The 7,736-nt window shown below is 45.4% G+C and overlaps 1 protein-coding gene across 7 annotated transcripts in view; it reads left to right on the top strand.

Annotated features, from left to right (window-relative positions):
- The first annotated feature begins 7,606 nt into the window (after positions 1-7,606).
- SNX16 (sorting nexin 16) overlaps positions 7,607-7,736 on the top strand; it is a 25,183-nt gene continuing 25,053 nt past the window's right edge. For all 7 annotated transcript variants that reach the window (XM_015560924.1, XM_015560920.1, XM_006759130.2 and 4 more), the window contains exon 1: positions 7,607-7,665. The gene's annotated coding sequence lies outside the window, so the exon portion shown is untranslated. The remainder of the gene's footprint in view (positions 7,666-7,736) is intronic.

Genomic DNA, 7,736 nt, shown 5'->3' with positions numbered 1-7,736 from the left:
GGGGGGGGGGGGGGGGGGGGGGGGGCGGACTGTGAGGACATGCGGGGAGAGGGGAATCAGACAAGCTTCGTGAGAGAAGGTCACTCATAGCAGAGCCTCAAGTACAGCATGGGAGAAGTAGAATTCCAGGCAAAAGAACAGCAAATACGAGCAGGAGAGAAAAATGAAGGGCTCAGAAAGAGAAAGAACTGACATGGCTGGACTTGGAGATTCATTGCATGTGACAGGTACTCAATAAATAGCTGGTTAACTGATAAACTAATTAATTAATCTGGAGGAAATAGACTATAAAAGTCAGTTCATGAAAGGACACAGAGGCCTACTCAAAAAATGTGGATTTTATTCTCTAAACTAAAAGTTGAAAATGCAAATGTCTACATGGATTTATGGAAAATGTTAGTAAATAGAATGGGCCAGGTGTAAAACAGATAGTCATTTGGGGACTATGCAGGTGCCAAGAAATTACTGTCAGCACACGATGTGTAACAGGTGATCCTGGCCCTCAGACTGCACACGTACGCGGTACTCACAGCACAGTGTGATGCCTGCCTCCACTCACAACCCAAATACAATGTGATCACAGGGCAGGGGCTCACCGGCTTCCATCGCAGGAAATCAGGAAGGTGTTACTGATGAGATTGTATTTGAGATGGACTTGAGGAAAGAGGAGGAGCTCATCTATTTCCAGTTACACCTGAACATCTCTCAATCCAATCAGGTTGGTCACCTCATAACCCCACAACACCCCACACTCTCTCATGTCCTCTCTCAAGTCTTGGACTTTGTCAGGTGTGCCTCGCCTCCCTCCTTTACTTAGCCAATTCCTATCACCCTTAACAGCCCGATGCAGGCCCTGCTCGTGCATCAAAGCCATCAAATGCTCATTGAGAATGCACCAGGGGCACGCTGCTCCTGAAAGGCTGAGAGACATTCGGGACACAGCAGGGCGGAAGAGCTCGGGAAGGCTGTCTTCCCGGGTGTGCTGAGCAGCTTTCCAGTGTGGGAGTCAGGGATGCATTCATTGGCTCCGTGACTACAGGCAGATCTTGCTGTTTTCCTTAGTCGTCTTTGCTCTAAAAGGGAGCCTTATCCCCAGGATCATCATAGTCCCTTAGAGTTCTAAGATTATAAGTGTTATTTTGTGAAGAAATTTGATATCTTTGCTATCTTTAGGATTTCTCCGCATGCTTTCAAAAAGTTCCTTGTGTAGTACGATGAGTGGAAAATCATGAATCAAAGTGGCCAGATTGAAGAGTGTCTTCTCTGCACCATTATAAAAGCCATATAATTCCTACCCCAGACTAAGGAAATTGCATAGGTCACAGGCCCATTGCAATAAAGTTGGCTTTCCTGTTGCCCTGTTGTTACATTGGTAACCTCCCGTATCCTAAGAGTAGATCACGTGGCTCCTTCTCTGAAGTCTTACAATTCATGGCAGTGAGGAAATGAAGTACAGGGGAAATACAGACCCCAGTTGTTAAGATAATAGAAGCACTGTCTATGGAAACCAATATACATAAATTGAGGAATCTATGAAATGATACCAAAATAATAATTGAAAAAGTTGTTTTTATGTCATTTTATTCATAAATCATTGAGAAGAAGTTTTTTATATTTTATCAGCCTTTACAACTCCTATTCAGTTGGCTTCATTCCAATTTCAGTTGTACTTTTGGTTATAAGCAAAAGAAGCAACTCAGGCTGGATTTAAGCAAAAAGCAAATCCACTGACAGAACACCAGGGTATCTCAAGAACTCCAAGAAATAGTACAGGAATGGGGAAGGACAAGTCTACACCAGGGACCTCCGCAGTGGACACTGCAGAACTTCTCACCACAGAATCTCCTTAGTCTGACCCCAGCTCCCGGGCCTTCCAAGCCCGTGTCTCCCCCCGCCCCACCCAGTTTTAATTTCCTAGGAAAGGGCATCTTTGGACATAGCAAGGGTCAAATGTCCTCCATGGACACACTCATCTATGACATTAAAAAAAAAATGTGTTAGCCTGGCTGGCGTGACTCAGTGGTTGAGCGTCAAACTATGAACCAGGAGATCATGGTTCAATTCTCGGTCAGGGCACATGCCTGGGTTATAGGCTTGATCCCCAGTGTGGGGCCTGCGGGAGGCAGCCAATCAATGATTCTTTCTCATCATTGATGTTTCTATCAATTTATCCCTCTCCCTTCCTCTCTGAAATCAATATATATATACATATATATATATATACAAACACACATATCTTAAAAACACGTGTTATAAGAGCGGCATATTATAAACATGGCCTCAAGGACCAGTTCCAGAGAAGGGGGAAGCCACCTCCGGAGATGACTGCCTATTGCCCATACTTCTTTCTGCTGTGGTGTGTGTTTTTTACCCTCATTTCTTCTCCTACAGCCCCTTCTCCCCAGTTACCAATATCTATATATCATTGTATAAAACTGTATCTTGAGTGGGTTTAAAATGTCCTGTTAGGTATATATATTTTATATAAAATTAAAATAATGGAAGGGCAGAAAAATGGTCTTTTGTTATGCTACCAATTTAAGTGTATGTAATTTAATTTGTGTGCACTGTGTAGAGGCGTCCAAGCTTAACATAATCCACACAATGACACTGGGCATTAGATATGGCCTGTGATAATGTAACTTTTACTCTGACAACCACCAGGTATTCTTTCTTGGTTATTAAAAATGTTCAGAAGCCCAGAAATAAACCCACATCTATATGGTCATTGATTTACCACAAAGGAACAAAGAATATACAATGGGGAAAGGACAACCTATATATATAAAACCCTAATATGCAAATAGACCAAATGGCGAAACAACCGAACAACGGAACAACCAGTCACTATGACGTGTGCTGACCACCAGGGGGCACGTGTGGAACATGGCAGGTATTGGACACAGCGGGATGTTGGAGCAGGTGAGCGGGGGAGCCAGACCAAGGCGGGTGCCGATCGCTATCATAGGGGCAAGAGCCTCTGGTGGTTACTGAAAATTCTTTGCTCCTGTGCACCATGGTCCTGCCCGGTGCTTGCACCTGCTGCTGGCACCTAGTGCTGGTCTTGATCCCTCAGCGCCATCCCCGATCGCTCAGCACAATCAGCGGGTGCGAGTGGTGGCTACTGGCCCCGATTGCCCTAAGGGCTTCTCCACCTCACCCTGCTCCTGTGGGGCTATTGGGGCAGCAGCCACAGCTTGCACCCACTGCTGGCGCCTGCCCCAATTGCTCCACACTGTCAGCGGGTATGAGCAGGGCCAGGGCCATCAGCACATGGGAGCTGCAGAGGTGGAAGTGGGGCTGCCTGCAGACAGGGGACCAGGGGCCGCAGTGGGAGGGCCCAGGTGGGGGCATGGAGGATGGACCAAGCCCCGCCCCTGTGCCCAACTCAGCCTCGCAGCTCACAGTTCCTTTCAAGGTACACGAATTCATGCACTGGGCCCCTAGCCTCTTCAATAAATAATGTTTCAAAAACTGGACAGCCACATGCAAAAGAATGAAACTAGATAACTATCACACACCATATTGAAGTTGACTCAAACTGGATTAAAGACACTATTGTAAGACATGAAATCATAAAACTCCTAGAAGCTTCTTGACATAGGTATTGGCAATGATACTTTTGGATATGATTTCAAAAGCAAATGCAACAAAAGAAAAAATAAACAAGTGGGCCTACATCAAACTAAAAAGCTACCACACAGCAAACGAAATCAACAACTAAAAAGGCAACCTACTAAATGGAAGAAAATATCTGCAACGCATATATCTCATAAGAGGTTAATATCCAAAACACATTCAACTCAATAGCAAAAAAGAAAAATCTGATTTAAAAATAAATTGAACATTTGAATAGATTTTTTTCCAAAGAAGACGTACAGGTGGTCAACAGATATATGAAAAGATGCTCAACATCATTAATTATCATGGAAATGCAAATCAAAACCACAATAAGGTATCTCCTCATACCTATTAAAATGGTTATTATCAAAAAGACAAGAAATAGTAAGTGTTGGTGAGAACATAGGCAAAAGGAAATCCTTGTTTGTGCACTGTTGGTGAGATTGCAAACAGGCACAGCTACTATGGAAAACAGTATGGAAGTTCCTCAAAACACTTAAAAAATAACTACATGTGCCAAGACCGGTTTGGCTCAGTGGATAGAGCGTCGGCCTGCGGACTGAAAGGTCCCAGGTTCGATTCTGGTCGAGGGCATGTACCTTGGTTGCGGGCACATCCCTAGTGGGAGGTGTGCAGGAGGCAGCTGGTCGATGTTTCTCTCTCATCGATGTTTCTGACTCTCTATCTCTCTCCCTTCCTCTCTGTAAAAAAATCAATAAAAATATATTTTAAAAAAATAACTACATGTGATCCAATATTCTCACTTCTGGGTATTTATTCTAAGAAAACAGAAATATTAATTCAAAAAGATATATGCACCCCATGTTCATTGCAGCATCCTATCTAATAAAAGACAAAAATGGTAATTGGCGTACGACCAATACACTTTTCATTGGCTAATCAGGGCTATATGCAAATTAACTGCCAACTAAGATTGGCAGTTAACTGCCAACAAGATGGCGGTTAATTTGCATATGTAGGCACAATGCAGGGAGGCAAAAGGGAAAGCAGGAAGAACCCCCCTGCCACTGACAGTGATCAGAAACCCAGGGGGGAGCTAAGAGCTGGGGGGCAGGACAAAGGTGGCCCTGGGCCGCCTTTGCCCTGCCCCCCGAGCCATGATTGGAGAATCAGGAGTTTTTGCCGCCCTGGCCAGCGATAGCAGGAAGTAGGCGTGGAGCCAGCGATGGGAGCTGGGCACAGTCGAAGCTGGCAGTCCCGGGAGCTAGGGGTCCCTTGCCCGGGCCTAAAGCGAAGCCCACAATCGCGGGGCCACTGCAGCTGCGGGTCCCCGCTGCCCGGGCTGGACACCTAGGCCAGAGGCGTTAGGCCTGGGCAGGGGCGGAGCCTGCAACCACGGGGAGCTGGGGGTCCCCTGCCCAGGCATGATTCCTGGGCCAGAGGCCTCAGGCCTGGGCGGGGACCAGAGCCAGTGATCGGGGGGACATGGGGGGTCCCCTGTCCAAGCCTGACACCTCTGGCGGAGGCGTCAGGCCTGGGCAAGGGGCAGAGCCAGCAATCGGAGGGGGCTGGGGGTCCCCTGCCTAGGCCTGATGCCTGGGCCAGAGGCATCAGGCCTGGGCTGGGGGCAGAACCAGTGATGGGGGGAAAGGAGGGTCCCCTGCCCAGGCCGATCCTGCGATTGGAGGGTGATGGGGGTCAACGCCTGCGGGCTCCCAGTATGTGAGAGGGGGCAGGCTGGGCTGAGGGACACTCCCCCGACACACACACCAAGTGCACGAATTTCGTGCACCGGGCCCCTAGTTATTTATAATAAATAATATATGGAAACAACCTAAGTGTCCATCAAAGAATGAATGGATACAAAAATTTGATATGAATTTCATCTCATGATTTCCAAGGCTTTGTTTTCATATCTTTTCCATTTATTGTCTATTATAAATAATGCTGCAATGAACATGGGGTGCATATATCTTTTCAAATTCATATTTTTATTTCCTTTGAATAAATACCCAAAAGTGAAAATAATGGATCATATGTAGTTATTTTTTTTAAGTGTTTTGAGGAACTTCCATAGTGTTTTCCATAGTAGCTGTGCCCATTTGCAATCCCAACAACAGTGCACAAACAAGGATTTCCTTTTGCTTATGTTCTTACCAACACTTATTATTTCTTGTCTTTTTCATATTAACCATTCTAAGTGTCCATCAAAGGATGAATGGATAAAGGAATTGTCTCTCTCTCTCTCTCTCTCTCTCTCTCTCTCACACACACACACACACACACACACACAAACTCACAATGAAATATTATGCAGTCATAAAAAATAATGAAATCTTACCATATGTGACAACATGGATGGATTTTGAGGGTATTATGCTAAGTGAAATAAGTTGGACAGAGAAAGACAAATAGCAATACTGTGTGATTTCACTTACATGTGGAATTAAAAAAAAAAATACTAAGCTCATAGAAATAGAGAATAGATCGGTGGTTGCCAGAGGCAAGGTGCAGAGGGTGAGTGAAGTGAATGAAGGGTGTCAAAAGGTACAACTTCCAGGTATAAGAGAAGAAGTCCTGGGGATGAGATGTGCAGTGCACACCTGAAAGTTGCTAAGAGAGTAAATCTTAAATGTCCTTATCACATGAAAAAAATGCCTGTGACTATGTGTGGTGAAAAATGTTAACTAGACTTGCTGGGATCAATTTGTAATATGTGCAAACATAGAATCCTCATGTTGTACACCTGAAACTAACATAATGTTATATGTCAATTACACCACAGTTTTTAAAACAATTTTAATTTTTAAAAAAGATGTTCAGTTCATTTTCTGAAAGTAAAATCTAGACATTTACTAATAGCAGATATTCTGGTAGGTAAAGAACCCATATAATACATATATCCTGTATGTGCCTTTTAATAATCTGTGAAGAAAGTTCTTGAACAATTCCAATGACCTTTTCTATATTGTTCTCTTCCTCCAGTGGTGTCTGTATACCTCTACTTCTTGAACGTTTAGTTTTCCTTGGCTTCCTTGATACTGGCCTAACAGGTTTTCCTCATCAGTTATTTTTTGCTACCACAAGTGATGGAAATGTTCTAAGGCTCATTTATCTTTTCTTTTCTCTCTATACCCTTATTCACTTACAGAACTCAGGGGTACAACTGCCAACTCAGGGCAAGACTGCCAAACCTATCTCAAAAACTACCTCATGTTTCAGTCTACTGTTTCTATAGAATCCTCTTTGTCTCACTCACACTAGAAAAGCAATATTCTCAACCCAAAACCATTACCATGTCACAAGCCAGATGATCTTCCTACGTTCATTACATAATAACAACTATCAGTTTTTTCCAGTCTGGGGAATATTACAAAGTCTTGGAAATCATGAGATGAAGTTTCTATCAAATTGCACACTTCTAAGGATAAACAGGCCTGTAGACTGGGCTGCATTTTGGTATTTGATTATCAAAGAACAATTTTCCGGAAAACCTTTCAGTTCTTCACATGCGCACACCTCACAAGCCCAAGGCTGTATCGCTTGAGCTGACATTGCTCCCAATGGTAAAACAAACAGGCACTAAAGAATCTCAGTTCTCCGCCCATGAAAACCTGTGAATTGTGTAGGACAAATAGGCTGCAGTGCAGAGTTGTGTCTTCCCACTCTCAGAATCGATTGTCATCCCTTAAAGCGCGGCTAAATCTGGAAAACCACCTATTACCTACCAGAACCAAGCGGGTGCAAACTACAAGTCCCATGATGCAAAGCGGGAGACCAGCCCCCCGCGTTGGCCTCAGCTCCTCCCGGGAATGGTCGCGTTCTCATTCCTTGTCCGGCAAACCAAATCTCGAGCCCGAGTTTCTCTAAATGTATACGAATAAAGCAGGGCGGAGGGAAAGAATTCTTACCACAAAACCAGGCTCAAGCCAGCTGCCAGAGCCCTAGCCGAGCCCCTGTCCACGCCTCCGGGGGCGGGGCTCGTGTGACGTCGCTTCCGGGTGCGCGGTCGCTCCGCCCCTCCCTCCGCGGCTTGGGCTCCGGGCTGGCGGCAGGCGGCGGGAGCAGCAGGCTGCGGGTCACGTGAGGACGCGCGCGGCGTGGGTGGGGACGGGGAGCCCGGCGCCGGAGGTCGGGGTGACAGTCCCGGGGAG

Source organism: Myotis davidii, unplaced genomic scaffold, assembly GCF_000327345.1.
Source record: "Myotis davidii unplaced genomic scaffold, ASM32734v1 scaffold14, whole genome shotgun sequence".
In the NCBI taxonomy this organism is placed as follows: Eukaryota; Metazoa; Chordata; class Mammalia; order Chiroptera; family Vespertilionidae; genus Myotis; species Myotis davidii.
Note: the sequence above shows the minus strand (reverse complement) of the source record. Positions and strands in the feature narration are given on the sequence as shown.